Here is a 23704-nt window from a genome sequence, read left to right as displayed (position 1 = left end):
CGGTGATTAAAATCTGTTTCTTAATGTTATGCAAATAAAGCTCCAAAAGAGAATAAGAAAGTTCGCAAACAAAGTGGAATGGCTCAGTAAAGGTAACTTAGACAAACAGAAAATGATACTGATCATTATAAATTATTACCTGTCCATATGTCCAGAAGTACAAGCCCCTCTTTAAATTGTTAATTAATTATACAAAAATCAAACAGCCTTTATGAAAGAATTGTAATGAATCTTCTGCAGAACAACTGATCATCCAACAGGACACTCATTAATGTGTATGAGGTTTATTTTCAAGTTCCTAATCCAGTTCAGGGAGAATTTGTTACTTGAATTTTAGGAGACCACCACCACCACCATTAGGCTATTGGTTATCCAGTGTTTTAAGTTACGGGATACTCTCTCTCATTTTGACCTGGAAATTCCATAATGGTTAGCAGAGCTGAAATATTTTTGCAAACATATGAAAGAGTGACTCCGGGTAAGAAACAAAGTACAACAACAACATAAACAAACAAACAAAAAAAGCCTTACTGAAAATATCTGATTACTTCTCATGGAGGCTACTAGACTCCTTTTCTCTCACTATCTAAACTACTCTTTGGAAGAACGTATGTTGTTAGCACCCATGTTTTCCACTCTGATAGAATGAAATTATAGCAATAATAAGGTTATCTTCCTTGTCCCCATGTACTCTGCTCTGGTGAGGCCGCAACTTCAGTACTGCATTCAGCTTTGGGCTCCTCACTTCAGGAAGGACATTGAGGCCCTGGAATGTGTCCAGAGAAGAGCTACAAAGCTGGTGAAGGGCCTGGAACACAAGTCCTGTGAGGAGTGGCTCAGGGAACTAGGGCTGTTTAATCTGGAGAAAAGTAGATTCAGGGGAGACCTTATTGCTCTCTACAACTACCTGAAAGGAAGGTGTGGGGAGCTGGGGTCAGCCTTTTCTCACTGGTAACTAGAGGACTAATAGGATTAGAGGGAATGATCTTAAGTTGTGCCAGGGGAAGATTAGGTTAGAAATTAGGAGACATTTCTTCTCAGAAAGAGTAGTCAGACATTGGAACAGGTTGCCCAGGGAAGTGACGGAGTCCACATCCCTGAGGGTATGTAAGGAAAGCTTGGACACTGTGCTTAGGAACATGGTTTGGTAGGTGACATTGGTAATAGAGTGACAGTTGGATGTTGGAGCTCTGTTCCAACATTAATGAATCTATGATTCTAGAAGGCAGGATCCTATTATTTCCACAAATATTATAATGAGGTGTTTTGATAGTTTAAATCAACAGACTTTTTTTTTTTTGTTAGTGTAGATTCATAGATTCATACTCAATTTCCTAAAATGCATGACTGCTGAGCATAATTTGAGCAGTTGTTAAACATTTCTCTGTTTCTAAAGACCATATTTCTACAGTTTTTATATGGGTCTTCAGGGACAATTTTGCTTTAGACATCCTTTTCACTAAGTATACACACTGGTTCAGATGGTTAAGTTCAGCCATACCTGGTGTCCTTGGAAGGACCTGCTGTCACAGAGAGAAAGAGCATTAAAGAGCATCTTCTTTCCACAGATCAGTAGGAGTCCTTAATGAAAAGCAATAACAAGGATTCTAAAATAACTGTTTGCTATTTTATTTGATTTGAAGGGAAAAAAAAAAAAAAAAAAAAAAAAAAAGCAGGATTTGAATTTTTTTCATGTGCTAATAATGTTTGGTTGTTGGTTTGTTCAATTCTCCAGACAAATGCAGATTATGTATCTATGTGTGTCAAGAAGACTAAGGACAGTTAAACCTTCTTTCTCAATCTCATTTTTCCAAGGCAGGATTAACTTTTCAATCTTCTAGTAGCTCACTTTTTAACACAGAACAGCATGAGTATTTGTGATTTAGAAGACTCTTTCTTTCCTGTTGAGTTATATTAGAATGACTCAGCTGGTTAGTGAGCCTACGAGGGGAGGTGTCCTGCTAGACTTTCTCTTCACAGAGAAGGACTGGTGGGAGGTGTAGTGGTTGGAAACTGTCTTGGGCAGAGTGACCATGAAATTGTAGAGTTCTCCATTCTTGGAGAAGCCGGGAAGGGGACCAGTAAAACTGCTGTATTGGACTTCTGGAGGGCCAACTTTGAACTGTTCAGGACACTGGTTGGTAGAGTCTCTTGGGAGGTGGTTCTGAAGGGCAGAGGAGTCCAGGAAGGCTGGACGCTCTTCAGGAAGGAAATCTTAACGGTGCAGGAGTGGTCTGTCCCCACGTACCCAAAGACGAGCTGGCAGGGAAGAAGACCAGCCTGGCTCAACACAGAATTGTGGATTGATTTTAGCAGGAAAAAGAGGGTTTACAATCTTTGGAAAAGAGGGCGGGCCACTCGGGAGGACTATAAGGATGTTGCGAGGCTGTGTACTGCCATCAAAGACAACAAAAAATGTTTTTACAAATACATTAATGCAAAACAGAGGACTAAAGAGAATCTCCATCCTTTACTGGATGCGAGCGGGAACTTACTTATGAAAGATGAGGAAAAGGCGGAGGTGCTTAATGCCTTCTTTGCCTCAGTCTTTAGTGGCAAAACCAGTTGCTTTCTGGATACCCAATACCCTGAACTGGTGGAAGGGGATGAGGAACAGAATGTGGCCCTCAATATCCATGAGAAAATGTTTGGTGACCTTCTACAGAACTTGGCTGTACTCAAGTTGACGGGGCCAGATGGAATCCACGCAAGGGTACTGAGAGAACTGGCGGAGGAGCTGGCCAAGCCACTTCCCATCATTTATCAACAGTCCTGGCTATCAGGGGAGGTCAACTAGCAGCTAGCAAATGTGATGCCCATCTACAGGAAGGGCCGGAGGGTAGACCCAGGGAACTATAGGCCTGTCAGTTTGACCTCAGTGCCAGGGAAGCTCATAGAGCAGATTATCTTGAGTGTCATCACACAGCACTTGCTGGGCAACCAGTTGATCAGGTCCAGTCAGCATAGATTTATGAAGGGCAGGTCCTGCTTGATGAACCTGATCTCTTTGTATGACAAAGTGACGCACCTGGTGGATGAGGGAAAGGCTGTGGATGTGGTCTACCTTGACTTCAGTAAGGCTTTTGATGCTGTTCCCCACAACATTCTCCTCAAGAAATTGGCTGCTCTTGGCTTGGACTGGCGTATGCTTCGTTGGGTTAAAAATTGGCTGCATAGCCAAGCCCAAAGAGTTGTGATGAATGGAGCCAAATCCAGCTGGAGGCCGGACACTAGTGGCATTCCCCAGGGCTTGGTACTGGGGCCAGTCCTCTTTAATATATTTATCGATGATCTGGATGAGGGGATCAAGTGTACCCTCAGTAAGTTTGCAGATGACACCAAGTTAGGTGCGTGTTTTGATCTGCTCGAGGGTAGGAAGGCTCTGCAGGAGGATCTGGATAGGCTGGACCAATGGGCTGAGGTCAACTGCAAGAAGTTCAACAAGGCCAAGTGCCAGGTCCTGCACCTGGGGCACAACAACCCCAAGCAGAGCTACAGGCTGGGAGATGAGTGCTTGGAAAGCTGCCTGGCAGAGAAGGACCTGGGAGTATTGGTTAATAGTCAGCAGAATATGAGCCAGCAGTGTGCTCAGGTGGTCAAGCAGGCCAACAGCATCCTGGCTTGCATAAGAGGCAGTGTGGCCAGCAGGGCTAGGGAACTGATCGTCCCCCTGTACTCAGCTCTGGTGAGGTTGCACCTCGAGTACTGTGTTCAGTTTTGGGCCCCTTGCTACAAGAAGGACATCAAGATGCTCAAAAGAGTCCAGGGAAGGGCGACGAAGCTGGTGAGGGGTCTGGAGGGGTCCTATGAGGAGCGGCTGAGGGAGCTGGGATTGTTCAGCCTGGAGAAGAGGAGGCTCAGGGGTGACCTTATTGCTCTCTACAAGTACATTAAAGGAGGCTGTAGCAAGGTGGGGGTTGGTCTATTCTCCCATGTGCCTGGTGACAGGATGAGGGGAATGGGCTAGAGTTGCGCCAGGGGTGTTTTAGGTTGGATCTTAGGAAGAATTTCTTTACTGAGAGGGTTGTTAGACATTGGAATGGGCTACCGAGGGAAGAGGTTGAGTCACCATCCCTGGAGGTCTTTAAAAGACGTTTAGATGTTGAACGTAGTAATATGGTTTAGTGGAGGACTTGTTAGTGTTAGGTCAGAGGTTGGACTCGATGATCTTGAGGTCTCTTCCAACCCAGACAATTGTGTGATTCTGTGAAATCTGTTATAAATCATTTTGGAATTGTTATATTTAATTTCTCTTGCAAACCAAGATTCTTTTTTTTTCTACTTTGCAACAAATTCTCAGTAACTGTCTACCATCTTTATCTTCCAGCTATTGTATGAAGGCCCCAAAACATCACTCTTTGGAGTAACCTCACAGTTTTCTAAAAAGCATTGTAATGTATACATTGACATTTGGTCATAAAGCATACATATTTTAAAATACATAAAATAATTATGTAATTTCCATCATAAATCATGAACAATAAAGAACCCAGTAATTTTTCCACCACATATAAATAAACCCATCTTTTATGTCTGTTTTTTCTCCTAAGATAAATCAACACGATCCATATTTAGGAAGACTGGAATAATTATATTTTTCCCTATAAGTCTTCTCTCTAATTCCCAAATCAAAATGTCATATATATTAGGGCTTTATCAGATGTCAAAAGGGAAGAAATGTGTTTGTGTGTGTGTATGGGTGTACATGCAGCTGGTGAATAGTGATTAATGATGATCATGATGATTACAGTCCTTGGTATTTTGGGGATTCTCACCTCCCTCTCAGATCTAGAATAGATAATAAATGAAGTACACAGCTGCACATAGCAATTTAGATGTCTTCTGCCTGCAGTTTTGTGGTCTGATTATCAAAGGCACATTTATCTCTGAGTCCTGCAAACTTCTATGAGAAATTTAGATGTTCAGGAAATATTTTATATGCCAGGTTTCTCTTTCTATGCTTTTCTCACACTGGACATTTACACTATTATTTTTTCATAATTATGAGTGATTTCACATTATAATTTGATTAGAGAAATTAGATAGGGTAGGGATAGATCTTCTTAAATTGTTTACAATCAGAAGCCAGAACAAAAGACCTCTGAGTGCTGCAATGGCTGAAAACATCAGGTGGGTAAAGTGAAGTCAGATTCAATCAGGTAAATGAGAGAATGAAACCTGACACCCATGCCCATTAAAGCACCATCCATTGGATAAAAAATAGATAAAACTTTCTTCTCTACAGCAATTGAAGTTATTTTCTAAGTAGAAAATTCTGCAAAAACTTTTTATTGAGTTTAATTATTTAACAAGTGTCATGTGAAAATAGTTCCAGGATAACAGACGAGGACAGAAATGAGGGTGGTGGTTGGTGGTGGTGTTATTGTTTTGTTGTATTTCCCCAAATCTTCTATGACTAAGAATTCATTCAGTAGGTCTGTGTTTCATAGTTCTGACAGCTCAATGTCTGCCTTACCTTGTATTAGGCAAAACTACTGTCATCTGAGGACAGACTGGTCACAACTAATAAGACTCTGGAAGAAATGGCCTGAAATAACTGATATTCTCTTCTCCAATACTTCAAAACATTTTAGTCTTCCTTTGTATGAACAGACCATGCACATAAATAAAATAACAAGAGGCAAAGTTAGTTTTTTTAATCTTTTAGGGAGTTATTACTTCAGTTATAAAAGGAACGTGTGCTGATTGTCTTCCTGCATCAGATGCATCACCATATTTATTTGAAACAACTAAATCAATTAAAAAAAAAATAGTATAGCTGTATTTTTATACAGTTTGGGGAAGTCCTATGAAAATGAATGTAATACATTCAAGTAAATAAAAATGAGAACCTTCAATTTACATTTCTTTATTTTTTCTATATGACGCCATAGAGCTGTTTTTCGTTAAACTTTTATTTTCTGTACAAGACCCAGTTTTGTATATGGGCTACAGTCTTTCAAGGGATCACAGATGCTTGGATTTGGTACTTGTGTATTTCTTTCTCAGCCTCATATAGTTGCCACATGTTGTATACTTTGAAAGAAACATTCTCATTTTGCCAACAGACTTAGCTTTCTGGTTGCATCAACACAAATGTAGTGCCCTGTAGCAGTTTAAATGAAATATAATTTTCTCATTCATTCATAGAGACAGATCTCCCAGAGAAAGAAGAATCATTACTTTTTGGAAGAGTAAATTAATGCTTTTATTATTATATATGAACACATTCTTTGTCTTAAATAGAAAATAATCAGAGAACAGCACGCAATTTTCAAGAAGAAAAATAAAAGAATAAAAGATTGCATTTCTAGAAGGTTATGCTGAACAAAATGATTATGACCTTATGAGAATGCAGGTAAAATGGATAGGGAAAAACGGAGTACTTACGGAGAAGAAAAAAAGGCTTCAGGTCTCCTTATAGCTATTATTTCTCGTTATGTAATAAGAGAAGATAGTTTGTTATTCATTTAGAATCACAGAATCATAGATTCACAGAATATCCTGAGTTGGAGGGAACCCACAAGGATCATTGAGTCAAACTCCTGGTTCCACCCAAAAAAAAAAGAAAATAAATAAATAAATTATCATGTGTCTGAAAGTATTGTCTGAACACTTCCTGAACTCTAGCAGGCTCAGTGCCGTAACCCTGGGGAGCCTGTTCCAGTGCCCAACCACCATCTTGGTGAAAAACCTTTTCCTGACAAGCATTCATGAATATTAGAGCTTTCCTTGGACTGATCATGACTTTTAAACATAATTTGTAACTTTGCTTCTTTTTTTCATTAGTAAAAGTGGTAAAAATCTTAAGAATTTACTTGTGATTTTAGACATCTACATTATTTCAACTCATATCCCTTCCACCTAGTGTGTCTCATGGCAATGTTTGGTGTCACTTTGTAATGACAGATTTAGTCATCTACAAGCAAGTATGTCCGTTCTGAACAAATAAATCTTAGAATGTACATCTACAGTAATAAATATATATATACATATATATGATAAGTTGTCTGTGCATCCATGGAAAGTAATACGTCCTTAAAAGATGCTATCAGCACTGAAGGAAATCTAAGGATAACAGTTCCCTTAAAAACATCAGTACTAGAGGAATAGCAAATTCAACTAACAGAGTAGTAAACGAAAACAAAAAACAACAATAAAAACAGGGAGATCATAGAGTTTTAATCTAATATTTACAGAGAAAATCCAACAAAGTTAAAGCCAGTAGATCTTATTCCCCCCACAGTATAGTTAGTGTAATATTTATTCTGAATAATGATTAATTATAAAAGCCATAAGGTATGCATAAAGTTCCTGTTATGAACGTATGGACCCGACTTACCAGTCTGTTGTACATGGTTTTCTCTGTCGTAGTTACGAAAAAAAAAAACAAACAAAAAAAAAAAACCTACTAATCAAGTATCAGTGGTGTGAAAGCAAAAGAGGTGATTTATACTGAAAAAGCTTAAAATTTCATTGTGATTTCTGTAAGAATTATAATTCCTTAACATTTTAAACATCTTTCATTATTCAGAAATATTAAATAGAATTTTTTTGGTATATAATTTCATTCCCATTCTTCTCTCTGACTTTTTCCCCTTTCTTTTATTTCAAGGCTCTGAAAATAAACTCTTCATTTTTGTTCAGTGGAGAACAGAGTTTAAAGGTTAAGCAAATGCTATAATTAAAAAAAAAAAAAAAAAAGAAAGAAATACTCTAATTTTAGATTTTATTTTCCACATAAAAGGAGCCTAGGTAACCCATCAGGCAAATCTAAACAAACTGTGTTAATTTCTGTGGTTGGGATACTAAATGGAATTGTGTGGTGGCTGTTTCTTACATCCCAGCTTGTTTGACTAGTCTTAAATTCAGCATAAATCTGGGTCAAGATTCACATTTGCAAGAAGCCATTCTTGTGCTATCACTATGCTACTGTAAACTAAATTCCCCTGAGTAACAAACTCAGCTTGCCTATTTATACATTAAAGTAGGTAGCACTGAGCAGTTTTGATGTATAACTGCTTCTCATAACCTCTACTATTTGGGACAAAATGACTCTTGGCTTCTGATGCTCCTGAATGTTGAGGAAAGAGCCAAATGTCTTCCCTTCTGCTCATGGCCTGCTGGATGTACCTTGTAGGATAAATATCAGGTTTCATATTCCCAGACTTCAATAATTCTTGTTACCACCTTCTTCGTGGCAGCACACAGTATCTCTTGGTTCTTTTAAGCTGTGCACATTTATTAGAGAGCTGAAGGGTTGCAGTTGCCTTCAGTATGCCCCAGGATAACTCTGGGCCCCACGGTGTAACTATGGCCACTCACCTAAGCACCACTTCCCGTTCAACTTCCTGTAGTACTTGGTCCTGTGCACGGTAACAGAAGATCCTCACTGACAGATTTTTCTATCATTATAATAAATATGGGTAGAGATCATAGAAAAATATAATCATTAAGGTTGGAAAAGAGCTCTAAGATTATCTGGTCCAACCATCACCCTTCCACCAATATCTCCCAATAAACCATGTCCCTAAGTGCCAGGTCCAGCATTTCCTTACATATCCCCAGGGACAGGGACTCCACCACTTTCCTGGACAACACATTCCAATGCCTGACTACTCTTCTTCTCTTTCTGAGAAGAAATTTCTTCTAATTTCCAACCTGAACCTGCCCTGGCACAACTTGAGGCCTGGCACAACTTGAGGCCTCTAGTCCTATTGCTAGTTACCTGTGAGAAGAGGCCGAACCCCAGCTCCCCACAACTTCCTTTCAGGAAACTGTAGAGAGCAATGAGGTCTCCCATAAGCCTCCTCTTCTCCAGACTAAACAACCCCAACTCTCAGCTGCTCTCATAGGACTTGTGTTCCAGACCCTTCACCAGCTTTGTAGACCTCTGGACATGCAGCAGGGCCTTGATGTCCTTCTTGTAGTGAGGGATCACTAGATATAGATATACCATATAGATAGAGTTTGTATGTATATATATATGCACACATACATTATCAAAAAACAACAGTCGTAGGATGGTCTGAAGACGTGCAGAGGGAAGAGTTTCAGTAAAACTATCTTTCTTTAGACCAAATGACACAGCTGGAAAAAGCCTTTGCAGTGTATAATATCATCTTTATAAATACAGCAGTACTCCCACCTCTCCAGGGACCCCATTCCCCCTCCAACCCCCCCCCCCCCTTTTTTTTTTTCTGGCTGTATGCATGACTCTTTTGTCTTTATGATCTTATTTCCTGAATAAAATTTTATTATTATGAATAACAGTAATAATTATTTTTATACAGGCTAAGGAATATTTACAGCTCTGGAAATATCAGACTATTGGTGACTTTAGCAACAAGTGTGAGCCAGCAGCAGATGCTTTTCTACCCAAGAAGGTTCTTTTCAATGTTGGAAGGAGTGGCAGTTCAGCACACCCTTTCTTCTCATCATGTCTGAGCTGTACAGAAGCTGGGGAATTCAGCTTTTCGTGGGGTGTCAGTGCTCCAGGATAGGTCAGAATTTTGCCACCCAGAAGTTTACCAGGATATCCCTGAGATCAGCACACGCTTCTGGCCTTCAGGGAAAAAAAAAAAAATAAATATCTCTTTCATCTCTTTCTTTCCGGAGTAGAAGAATTATTCTCCTTATTCATTATTCTGGGGTGAATGTGTGCTGATGAGTCTTCTGTCAGTGTGAAGCAGGCAGGGGCTGCCTGATGAGGCCAATGAGGGGAGTAGCCAGGGCCAAGGGTTGGGTGCAAAGACCTCAGGCCCCAAGGTGACCAGGAGAGCTAAGCCAGTGCCAAGAGGCTGTGGTCACCCTGAAATTCTGCCATGATGGGAAGGTCCAAGATAAGGTTAAAACGGTAAAGTCAGCAGGGGGTTGTGAGACCAGGCACACACATCACAGTAGCAACACAATTCAGGCAGGGACTAAAGGCAAGGGCTGAAACTTTTGCTCCCAAGAGAAGAGAGGGAGCCCCTGCTGAATGTTCTTTCCTATTTTCCTCAGAGATGTCCTGTGCCAGGCAAACCTTCTCAAATGGCCCTCTTATCAGAGGGCTACCTTGAGCACAGAGAGATGTAATTTCCCAGGGGGAGAGGTAAAATGTACAACCTCACCTCCCAAGAAGAGATATAAGATCTCATATCTCCAAAATATTTGAAAAACACCATCTTACAGTTCTTCCTAAACTCAGAAATTCAAGAAGAGCTAAGTTCAGCTATCACTGTTTCTCATGGCTGCAAAATATTTCCAGTGAACTCATCAGCATCTGTGATGGGCAGGGGTTTCTAAGCTGGTCTGGTCCTGGGAACATCTGGCCTGCTCACAAACTGCTAATATCAACAAGAAAAATCTGGTAATTTTTACTGTTTTGAGTATTGAACGAACATTTATATATAAATTTTCATAGGTGCATTCTCTCTCACAGAAACACACAGGGTACATTTAAGAAGAGTTGAACCACTTTGGATTTGTCCCTTTATAGGAAAAAGGCTTTATGTTTTAATGGTTACTTTAAAAGTAATAAAGAAAAAAATAATAATAAAAAGAAATAGATAATTTCCAAAATTCATGGTTACTCTTAAAATATAGGAAGGTTTAATAAAGTTTAAACTTTATACATTTCAGTTGAGATAGAATACCTGGGATACTGAAAACCAGTAAAAGAACTCCAACTCATGTTCTTAGCCCTGTCATCAGAGTGGTTCCAAAGATTGTTTATCAACATGGTGATAGGTGCTTTATAAATGTAAATATAAACATAAATATAAACACATGCATATATATATATTATCTGCTCCATATTTACATATGGATTAGAAGGCTTTTTTCTTCCTTCTTTATTGAATTAAAATTTCGAGAATTTATTTATTTATTTATTTATTTAATTAGACCTAAACACACTGAAACTCTGAACACACATATTAATAAAATAATCTTCAGGAAATGTTTACTTTCTACAGATTGGTGCTGGGGATAAGATTAACTTGTAGAATGATCCTCTTTATTTTTAATTTCCTCTCCTGTTCCGGTAGCTTTATGACTTTTTTTTTTTTCTTTCAGAGTGTAAATTGAGTACTGCTCCCCAGCAGTATTTTTTTTTCCCTAAGTTTGGATTATTTGAATTGTTATATAGCTTCAAAACCTTTACACGATATTTTAATGACTCCTGAAATAATAAGTATCACAGGTAAATGTAACAAATTGCACATTTTCTTTCCTTGGAGATTTTATCTTTCTTGTATATCTTCAAAAGCTGTCTGGACATGGTTATGGGCAATATGCTCTAGGTGTTCCTGCTTGAGCAGAGGTATTGGACAAGATGACCTCCAGAGGTCCTTTTCAATCTTAACCATTCAGTGATTTTGTGATTTTATTTTTATTTTTTTACTAGCCCTTTAAACATTTGAAAAAGTACAGCTTAATAATATATTTTTTCCACAAACACACATCTTATTTTTTTCTTGGTTGGTTCCAATCATCTGGGGGGGAAAAAATGTTACTTAACTAATGTTTTAAATTTTCTAGCAGGAAATTATAAAATGAACCTCTGATGCTACACAGAATCAATTTACCATAATTAGAATAGCTGACAACAAAAAATCTCACAGAACACCAGAATACCAATCATTTTAAGACTAAGAAGATACATACTCCTCAGATGCACATTCCTAATTAATTAGGAAAAATATCTTCACTTACAAGGCTCTAAAATACTATCACCTCCCTCCCTTTCTCTCCCTAAATGAAGAAAAGTGATCTCTGAAGCTAATAGGTACTACCAAAAAGAAAGCTGCATTTTTCATTCACTTTTAGACCACACAATGTGCTGTGACCTACAGAATCTTTCAGTTTGTCCTGGAGGCCCTTGTATTTCTGGCCACATACCAACTACAGTGGAGTAATATACACGTATATTAATCGCCTGTACTCTGGTAATTCAGCTACCCAAGACTGTGTGCTTGAACTTGTCATGGCTGTGCATGCTGTGTCCCCAGATAGAAGTGTAAATTATAAGTCAGTGAAGATGTTCAAATAACAGTTTCATTTGATTTACTATAGCCATGAACCAAGCAGGAAGGATGTGGAAAGAAAGTGTATGTGCAGGATCCAAATTTTGGAGTCATCTCAAATGAGCCTTTCCAGTCTACTCTGCAGAAGAAAGCATCTTCTTTCCATGACAGACAGACATACAGGCTCAATCCTGCCAGTTCCTTGGCCATAACTGTATCATAAGGGAGAACTTAATCTCATCATACTCAGCCCATCTGGATCACCCGCAAGGAAGTTTTCAGGAAACAAGCTTGAGAAACCTAGCCAGCCTATAGCAAACTTAGACAAGAATTATGTGCATTTTTCACTTCTCAGAACTTCAACTATGTTCAGAAAAAATGAAAAAGGATGAGAACAGCTGTAGTACTCGATACAGAGGCACCAGAGTCCAATGCCCTCTGACCAGACTTCCTAGATGTTCCACACTTTGAGGGTTTAAGGTTTAATACCAAATTTATATATCTGAAGTAATTTGAAATTGCATGAGATTTGATTTAGCAGAGTCATACAGCAATATATTTAAATCATGATACAAGTAGAACACTTAGAGTATAGATGTTGCAATATGCAGCAGACTGACAATACAAACATGGTTCTTATAACTGCTCTTTGTGATATGTTCAAAGTCACTGTCTTCTCCAGTAGCCAAGAAAGAATATTTGGAATGAAATCAGGTCTGTCCTGATACTTGGATTTCTTTTGGTTTGTTTTTCAGTGTTTGTATTGTCTCATGCTGAGAAGTAACACCCCAGTGTATCAGGAAGATACACACTTGTGGTTTGTTCGGTTGGTTGGTTGGTTGGTTAAAATAACTCCGGGATGTGCTAGATGGTACCAAAATCCAGTGGGATCCAGTGGGCTTTGGAGCTCAGATGTTCCTTCCTCCATTAGGGCTTTGTGCAGTGATCTCTAGGGCACAAGTTCCTCTCAGGCTGGCCCAGCCAACAGTCACAGCTGCTGCAGTGGTTCCGCTGCAATAGGTTAGGATTTGTGCATGCTCCCAATAGGCATCTCACATTATACACAATATATATACATCTTTAAAAGACTGGACCTACAGTCCAACAAGAATAGTCTGACATATTCAGCACACAGATGAATAAAAACAGCACCAATCATCAGAAAAGTGTAGTGATTAGCCCTTACTTACACACAACAGGACTTACTTTGGTCTTTTTTTTTTTCCTCCTATTTTCTTATATTTCTTCCTTCCCAAATCACCTAATTTTCTTAATTTCTCCACTTTTCATTCTTCCCTCTGGAACTTCCCATAATCAGTCTTGTGCAAACCCAAAACGTTCTTACCCTGCATCCCATAGCGTGCCTGGGGCATACTCCTGGGCAGCAGCCCTCCTATTTGAAAGGTGCTCCACTGTTGACTAGTCGTCATGGGTGTCATACCAGGAAGTTGGGGCTGAGACTCTGCTGAGACAGCTTCCAGCTCTGCTGTAAAGGACCCAGACAGAGCATCCCTCCCTCTGAGTCTATCAATTTGGGTTCTCCCTTGCCTGCCAGCGTACCTTCAATGCTCCCAGGGTTGGGCCTGGGAGAAGCGTGGCTGAGCATTATTTGTGAACCACCTCAAAATTTCCCTTATTAATTCTTCTGTCCTTTCTCAAATAAATTAAATAATAATTAATAATAATAATGTTGTTAGAATATTTCTAAGTGCCAAAACAGCATATTTCCTCTTTTTTTTTCTTATAAAAGGTTGTTTTCTCTGATTATTATTATTATTATTATTATTATTATTATTATTATTATTATTATTATTATTATTATTATTATTATTATTATTATTTCTGTTGTTGCTGTTCTTCCAACAAAATAAACAACAACAAAAAAATCAGCACAACTAGTTAAGGTAAAGATAGAAGCACCTGAAAACAATGCACAGTCAAGCCACTGAAATAATGGACAGTATTTTAAAAGTCTTCATTTTTATTAATTTTCATTGTCAAACTATTAAAAACAATATCAGACATTCAGTAAAAAAAAAAAAAAAAATTAAAAAAAAATCTCAGATACTGTGATAATGGACAGCTGTAGAAAATCACCCATATGTGGAAGACTATGTAAACAACACTTTTGCATGATGTGTTTGCACAGCTGTTTTTTCAGTGTATTCATATATAGCACTCTACTGCAGCAAGCCCCAAGCAACAAAAATGTGCCACCATTCTTCTTTAAGCCCACAGATAAGTCAGAATGACAACTTAGTTGTAATGTCTCCTAACTTAGTCAGCTGATATTTGATGAGAGCTAATATTTGCAAACTGACCTACTGAAGGAACAAAAGAATGCCATACTATATGGTCTTTGACTATTTTACATTTTCACTAAACTACATAGACTGCAACAATTTTGAAAACAGACTTCAGTAGAATCTTTAATACATTTAGTTCTTTTATGTCTGGAACATATTTGGAAAGCAAGAGTTATTTGTCTGCAATCCAAGTGAGAAGATGCAGTAAATTAATTTTATTTCCTATATCACTTACTATCTCTTTTAGTCATCTGGCTAAAACCTATTACCATAAATCATTACAAATTAAGCTATGAGAGGCAGAGAGGTAAATAGAATTTAGGAGAGCCCGGACTAAAATATATATATATATATATATATATATATATATATATATATATATATATATAATGTAAAGAAGTACAGATTGTTTTAACAAGTCCCTGAGAATACACATAAATATTGAGTCTTAGCACAGTATCTGGAAAATTTACTGTAGTAAATGTATAGCAGCCACTGTTTGCTGTAAGCTAAAAAAATCCAGGAAATGCATTCCTACATGGAGGCTATATAACTTTCTAGCAAAACACTGAAGAGACTGGCATTTGAATAAACTGGAGGAACACCTCTCTATTACTTTTGTTTCCTTATCTCTATAACATTTGATCCAAACAAAATTTGTTATGGAAGAATTATAGAAAAAACAATAAATCTCAATGGGAAAGAACATGGGTTGGAGCATTGTCAGCTAATGTATATTTTCAATATTTTGTACAAACCAAGATGTTATAGTATTCTGATATTAGAGACTAAAATATTAATCCAGACCTGAGCTTTATATTGGCTAAGCATTTTCTCGTCAAGCTTCCTATCTAGCCAGCAATTTAGCACATGTTTATATATTCATGGTTAAAGATTCAGACCAAAATATCCAGACTTGGGTGATATTCCTTGAGCTCAGGAAAGAACTAAAATTAAATTAAAAATTAAATACAAGCAAATAAAACAAATTACCCTTCAGTTTGGAATTTGGGGAATGAAACAAATTTTATGGGGCATTGCAATTTGTTGCAATTTCAGGCAGGAAAGCAAAATTCTAAATTTAACTTTGAATGAGAATAAATAAGCAATATTTTCTGCTTTCTGAGTTAATGTTGATGGATTTTTTGAAACAGCAAAATCCCATGGCTTGCTGCAGCTGAACAAACCAAGCTACCAGGGCAACTATGAGAAGTTCCCATGACAGAGTTCCCACATCGCCCAATTGAGGAATTTAGAAAAATATTGTTACCAGCCTCTGGCTTCAAGGACAAGGTCTATGTGACTGCTAATCACAAGGGGGTTGTTTTCTTGTACTTGTTTGTCTGAGTGCTTTTGACCAATAATGTTGTGTGAAACACTATCTGCCCCTGTTAAGTTCACTATAAAAGCTAGGCTATTCGGGCAATAAAATGGAGTATGATCTGACCATACTGGTGTCTGTCGTGCTTTTGGCTGTGCTTCTTGCAACAAGTTAAGACCAAAAAAATGAAAATGTTGAAGTTAATACACTAAATAACACTTTCTGAACTAGTGGAATTGAATATCACTTTGAATGACTGTAAATGTCTGTAAATACCACAGCATATATATGGAAAGCAGGAGCATTAAATGTTTACTTTTTCAGTTCTGGAACACAGTTATCTCAGATGTTTCTGAATTAATAAAATGTAGATTGTGATATCAGCAAATTAAAACAACAACTCATTTTCTTTCTTTTCAGAATTCTCCTTGTATTTGTCAGTGAAAATAATGAGATTTGAGCTTCCATGCTAGCATTCAGAAACAACTTCTTTCAGTTCTTTCAGTCTCTATCAAATAGAAGTTGTTCAAGTGTAGCACAAAGCTGAAAGCATGAGTCTGGCTCTGAGGAGGTTTCACAAGTTTGCTCAGTATATGTGCAGGACACTCTGAGGCCTAATTCTGTTTTTTCTAGTTTTGGCTATGATAGAGTTAATTTTCCTCCTAGTAGCTGGTATGGTGCTGTGTTTTGGTTTTAGGATGAGAATATTGTTGATAACACAGTGATGTTTTAATTGAGCAAAGCAGTGCTTACAATAAGCCAAGGACTTTAGCAGCTTCTCACACCACCCTGCCAGCAAGGAGGCTGGGGGTGCACAAGGAGCTGGGAGGGGAGAGAACCAGGACAGCTAACCTGAACTGGCCAAAGAGATATAAAGAGATATTCCATACCATATGGCATCATGCTGAGCAATTAATATGGAGTGGCTGGTGCGGGGAGGGAGGGAGGTTGCTCTGCTTGGGAATGGGATGGGCATTGGTCAGTAGGTAGTGAGCCATCGCATTGTGCATCATTTTTTTGTACACATTAGTAGTAGTAGTTTTATTATTATTATTATTATTTATTTTCTGTCCTAATAAACTGCCTTTATCTCAACCCACAAACATTTACTTTTTTTTCTGATTCTCTCCCCCATCCCACAGCAGGGGAGGGTGAGCAAACAGCTGTGTGGTGTTTAGCTGCCATCCGGGTTAAACCACAACACTGGTGTAAATAAGGTAGATAGAAAACTTCCTCTTGATTTCAATGAAATATGACTGCCTCTGCAAGCTTCCACTTGTTGACCAACATAAACAAAGTCTCAGGTTTCTTCTTTGATTCAAAATTACATTACTTTTATAACAGTTGTTTTCACACAGTTCTTTGCATAAGCCTGTATCATTATGAAAATGTAATGTACTGTTGTATACCTCTGCAGTAGCATCTATTTCACTTTGCTGTATTATAGCAATATAAAACCTGAAGATTTTTCAGTTACCATAGTTTATATGTTTTTAAATAGTTCTGACTAGTTGCCATGAAGTATAAAAAAAAAAAAACTACAAATAAAAAAAAAAAAAAAAAAAAAGGAACCAGAAGCTTTCAAATATATCACTGTGATTCCTTCTTTCTTCTAGTAATTAAGGGAGTTGATTCCAAGCTGGGTAGGGCCTTGGCAAACCTGATCTAGTGAATGGCATCCCTGTCTATGGCAGGGGGGGTGGAGTTAGATGATCTTTAAGGTCCCTTCCAACCTGAGACATTCTACAATTCTATGATTTATCTTTATTTATCTTCATCTTCATCATCTTCATCTTATCTACATCTTTATCTTACCTGCATGTATATCCCTACATTTACCTTATTCTCTATATCTTTATCGCTGTCTTTATGTTTATCACTTGTTCCTTCTGGAGAATCCAGGTGAACAATGGCATGGGGAAAGAGAGGGTTGGCAGGGGCAGGAGGACAGGGCAGAGCAATGTAGCTCTATTGCATCTCTTGTGCTGGACACTGGGACAGGAATGCAACCAGGTTGCAGCGCACTCCTGTCCTTTTCCTTCAGAGAACAGTCAGTGCTTTACAGGACGGATAAGATATATCTTACAGAGGGCTAGAAGCCCCTGTGGGGCTTCCAAGCCCAAGCAGAGCCACCTAGAACAGCTCACCCAAGACTGTTCCAGATGGCTTTTGATTATCTCCACAGAGGGAGACTCTGCAGCATCTGTGGGCAACCTGAGCCAATGCTCCATCACCCACACAGTAAAGGGATTCCAGATATTCAGAGGGAACGTGTTTGGACTAGGTGATCTTGAAGGTCTTTTCCAACCTAGATGATTCTGTGATTCTGTGACTTTATTTTGTCCTGTTACCATGCACAGAGCCTGTTCTCAGTCCTTATTTTATATTGGCAACACCTCCACAGAACACCTAAAAACCCTGAAATTAAGTTGATCTTTTTATACTGGTAATAATGAAATAAAAATAATTAAGTAATAAAAACTATTAAAAGAATATTGTGATTTCATGTCCAGATTTCTCTATCTAACCCAGAAGAACTATGTATAGAACTGTAACATACTCAGCTATTCTTGGAAAATAAAACACATTTTAGTTGAAGAAGTAAAAACTTTAAGTTAACTAGTATTTGAATTAAATGTTTCTTCAGGATATATTGCTGTTCATCTTTCTCTCAGTGAAAAATTGATTGATGAGGTAATAATCATCATTGGCATCTAATTGCTATTCCATTAATATCATTTATTACCTATCCTATCCTGTTGATATAGGTAAGCAAGACTGTATATCAAAACAATGAAGTGGTACAGATTAAAAATAGCTTATAAATATTTTATTTCTATTAAGATCATCTATCAGAAAGATTTGCTTTTATGAATTCATTATTTTCACTAGTTGGTAATGTTTTGCAAACATGCTTCCTATAATGCACTGTTCTTGAAATATCGTCACAACTCTTACCTCTGAGTCTATGATACTTTTTTATTTTGTGTATGGCACGGATTACTTAAATCATGGTGATGGTATATAAATTCCATCTAGAGGATTAAAATGAGAGGTGGCATATTTCATGGTTAAATACAGAATATTGAGTACTTTTCAAATACATATCTGCGCTAGCTTATATGAATAGCTGTTTTGATATGTAGCCAATAAAATAAAATTCTGCATAAAAATGAGCATGAGAGGGATGTGAACACAAAGTGCAGTGCTCAAAATTCTCTGGCTGAAAGCCATTTTTTATGTAGTATGAAATGCAATTACAGTTTCTGTAGATCCCTATAAAAAGCAATGAATACACCCACAAATTGATTCGGAGGGAAAGATACAATCTGAAAACATACATATACATAAATAATGCTGTTCTCTTTTACCATAATTGATGGATTTTGTTTTGTTTTGTTTTGTTTTGAAAGAGCTGTTTTTGAGAAACAAATACTTTACTTTTCCTCGTCGATTTTGCTTGAATTTCCATTTTCTTTATCAGGATTAGAAATTCTTCTGTTATTTTCTTTTTAAATAATTTTAAATAGTTAATTTTCTAATTATTCAATAAAATTCAAACCACTTCTCATTATAAACAATAGAAAGATTATTCTAGGTACAAGTCAGTTTTAAAAAGTTTTTTTCATTATTCTTATTTTTTTTTTATTTTACTTTTTCACCTGTTGTTTGTTTGTTTGTTTTCCCAAAGGTGGGAAGGGATGCCATCCAGAGGGACCTGGACAGGTTTGAAAGGTGCGCCTGTGCAATTCATGAAGTTCAACGAAGTCATGCGCAAGGTCCCACATCTGGCTTGGGGTAAATCCAAGCACAAATACAGTCTGGGTAGAGAATGGATTGAGAGCAGCCCTGAGGAGAAGGACGTGGGGATGTTGGTGGATGAGAAGCTCAAAATGAGCTGGCAACATGTGCTTGCATCCCAGAAAGCCCTCTGTATCCTAAGCTGCATCAAAAGAAGCGTGGCCAGTAGGTCAAGGGAAGTGATAATCACCCTCTACTCCACTCTCATGAGAGTACACATGCTGCATTCACCCCTGGGATCCCCAATATAAGAAGGACATGGACCTCTTGGAATGAGTCCAGAGGAGGGTCATGAAGAGGCTGGAGCACTTCTATGAAGAAAGGCTGAGAGAGTTGGGGTTGTTCATCCTGGAGAAGAAAAGGCTCTGGGGAGACCTTATAGCAGCCTTCTAATACCTAAAGGAGGCCTACAGGAAAGCTGGGGAGGGACTCTTTGCCAGGGATTGTAGTGATAGGACAAGGAGTAATGGCTTTAAACTAATACAGGGTAGATTTAGATTTGGTATTTGGAAGAAGTTCCTTATTCTTAGGGTGGTGAGGCACTGGAACAGGTATGGTGATTTTACTCAGGTGGACAGACGAGTTCCACCACAGCTGCTCTCTCACTGCCCCCTCCTCAAAGAGGAAGAGGGAGAAAATATAACACAAAGAGCTCAAGGTTTGAGATAAGGATGATTTAATTAAAAGGAAAAGGGAGAGGGGAAAACAAACAAACAAATAAACAAACAAACAAGGCCATGTGGAAGCACAGAGAGAAAGGAAAAAAAAAAAAAAGAAAAAAGAAAAAAAAAAAAAAGGTTATTCTCTACTTCCCACCAATGAGCGATATTCAAAACATGTAACAGTTGTTTGGGAGGACAGCCCCCTCCCCCACCAGAGCCCCCCTTTTATTGTTGTGTGACATCATCTGATATGGAATATCCCTTTGGTTGATTTAGGTCAGGTGCCCTGGTGATGTCCCCTCCTCATCACTTACCCACCCTCAGCTTGCTGGCTCCTGGGGGCTTGGAGGGAGTCTTGATGCAGTGCCAGTATTATGCAGCAATAGACACAACACTGGAGTGATATCAGTGCTGTTCTAGCTACAAGGGCAGAGCACAGCACTGTGTGAGCTGCTGTGTGAGCTGTTAACTCCATCCCAGACAGACCCAGCGCAACAGGTTGCCCAAAGAAGTTGTGAATGCCCCATCCCTGGCATCTCTGGCAATTATTCAAGGCCAGGTTACATGGGGCTTTGGGCTTCCTGGTCTGGTTGAAGGTGTCCTTGTCCATGGCAGGAGTTTTGGAACTGGATGATTCTTAATGTCCCTTCCAACCCAAACCATTCTATCATTCTATGATTTATGGATCTACTTATTCGGATACTATTTATAGCTAAATAAGATTATACATATTTTCCATTAAATCAATAAACCCAAAGTTCTTAAAATCTTAGACTTCAGTATTAGAGAACAGTCATTTTCAGGAAAGCAGATCAATGTGTGTTTAACATTACACATAATCCATAAATACCACTGAAATCAATGGGGTTTTTGGACACGGTTTAAAATTATTACATCCCTAAGGGTTTTTGTTTGTTTGTTTGGTTGGTTGGTTGGTTTGGTTTGTTTTTGAATAAAGAATGTGAGTTATGACCTTAGTTAATTCCAGAGATATAATGACACCCAGCAGCAGAACTATCCATATTTACGTTTCATCAGACTAAATCATTATTTTCTTGGATATTTTGTTTTAAGTAATATAATCATTAACATTCAGACCCAGACTTCAATGAAAGTATTTATTTTTTTATAGTATACGTATATATAAATAAATAGAATTTATTAAGCCGTTAGTATGTGGTCCATTGTGTATCAGTTGCTTGCTCTGGGCCATCACTTTCTTGATTTAAACTATGGCAACTGAAAAATCTTCAGGTTTTATGTTGCTATATGATAGCAAAGTAAAATAGATGCTGCTGCAGAGGTATACAACAGTACATTACATTTTCATAAAGATACAGACTTATGCAAAGAACTGTGTGAAAACTGTTATAGAAGTAATGTAATTTTGAATCAAAGAAGAAACCTGAGACACTGTTTATGTTGGTCAAAGTCACAAAATCAAAGAATGGTTTGGGTTGGAAGAGACCTTAAGGATCATCCAGTTCCAACACCCTTATCATGGGCAGGGCCACCTTCCACTAGACCACAGTGCTCAAAGTCCCATTCAACCTGGCCTTGAACACTTTGAGGGAAGGTGCATCCACAGTTTCTCCGGGCAACCTGTTCCAGTGCCTCACCACCCTCAGAGTAAAGAATTTCTTCTAAATATCTAATCTAAACCTACCTCTATTAATTTACACAGAATCACACAGAATTGTCAAGGTTGGAAGAGACCTCAAGATCATCGAGTCCAACCTCTGACCTAACACTAAAGAGGCCTCCACTAAACCTTATCACTAAGTTCATCATCTAAATGTTTTTTAAAGACCTCCAGGGATGGTGACTCAACCACTTCCCTGGGCAGCCCATTCCAACATCTAACAACCCTCTCAGTAAAGAAGTTCTTCCTAAGATCCAACCTAAAACACCCCTGGTGCAACTCTAGCCCGTTCCCCTCATCCTGTCACCAGGCACATGGGAGAATAGACCAACCCCCACCTCACTACAGCCTCCTTTAAGGTACCTGTAGAAAGCAATAAGGTCGCCCCTGAGCCTCCTTTTCTCCAGGCTGAACAATCCCAGCTCCCTCAGCTGCTCCTCATAGGACTTGTTCTCCAGACCCCTCATCAGCTTTGTCGCCCTTCCCTGGACTCTTTCGAGCATCTTGATGTCCTTCTTGTAAGGAGAGGCCCAAAACTGAACACAGTACTCAATGTGTGGCCTCACCAGAGCCGAGTACAGGGGGACAATCACCTCCCTAGACCTGCTGGCCACACTGCTTCTTATACAAGCCAGGATGCTGTTGGCCTTCTTGGCCACCTGAGCACACTGCTGGCTCATATTCAGCTGACTATCAACCAATACTCCTAGGTCCTTCTCTGCCAGACAGCTTTCAACCAATTTAAAGCCATTACTCTTTGTCCCATCACTACACTTCCTGATAAAGAGTCCTTCTCCTGATTTCTCATAGGCCCCCTTTAGGTACTGGAAGGCCACTACAAGGTCTCCCCTTCTGGGCTGCAATTATTCAGGAAAATGCAGGTCTCCCCTTTGGATCTCCAAGTGCATGTTGTAGGCTCAATTTGTGTTGAGTTTCCTGTCAACTGATACCCCCAAGTCCTTTTTTTCAGAGCTGCTCTCAACTCATTCTCCACCCAGCCTGTATGTCTGTGATTTCCCCAACCCAGATGCAGGGCCTTGCTGAACTTAGTGAGGTTCACAAAGGCCTACCCCTCAAGCCTGTGAAGTCCCTCTGGATGACATCCCATTCCTACACCGTGTTGACTACACCGCACAACTTGTTGTTATTAAAAATCGTCATTCCATAAATCAGCTTCTATCTCCTTGGTTCACTGCAAACTATTATGTCTTTTTTAACTGACAGGACAAGCATTAATGGGCACAAAATGAAACACAGGAGGTTTTCTCTGAGTATCAGGAAATCCTTTTTTACTGCGAGGATGACTGAGCATTGGTTCAGGTTGCCCAGAGAGGCTGTAGAGTCTCCCTCTGTGGAGACACTCAAAAACAATCTGGACATAGTCTTGTTAAACTGTTGTACATGTCCCTGCTTGAGCAGAGGGGTTGGACCAGATGACCTCCAGAGATTCCTTCCAACCTCAAACTCTGTGTGACTCTGTGGTTGATAGCAATATAATTTCATTTTTAATTATATCAACTTTCTACAAAAACATTTACATTACACTGGTGTGTTCTTATTCAAAGAAAAAAAATAAGCACATTCTGTCTTAATAAGTATTTTCAAAATTTCAATTATTTAATCATTCAAATTTATCTTATTTTGCTGACTTAAAAGTTTTTTGTTGGCTGTGTTTTACTATTGTTACCTACAATTTTAGGTTTCATGAAATATGAAATATCAGAGGAATATGTAGGTAAGGAGTCTCTTAATTTAATTTGCTCATGCAGAAGATACAGCTTCGTATGTCTTTTGACTATTGGGTTTGTCTAGCAGAAGACTTGTGCATCTTGCTCCACTGGGCATGGCCAAGTAAACCAAGCTTAGGTTGTTTAAAATAACATTGATCCCTCTTCCTGGTGTCTTGAATTAGTGGACATTGGACAGGCTAACTGCTATGTTTTTCTCAAAGGATTAAAAGCATA

The sequence above is a fragment of the Anas platyrhynchos genome, chromosome 1, assembly GCF_047663525.1.
Source record: "Anas platyrhynchos isolate ZD024472 breed Pekin duck chromosome 1, IASCAAS_PekinDuck_T2T, whole genome shotgun sequence".
In the NCBI taxonomy this organism is placed as follows: Eukaryota; Metazoa; Chordata; class Aves; order Anseriformes; family Anatidae; genus Anas; species Anas platyrhynchos.
The sequence above is the reverse complement of the archived record's forward strand: the minus strand, read 5'-3'. Positions refer to the sequence as shown.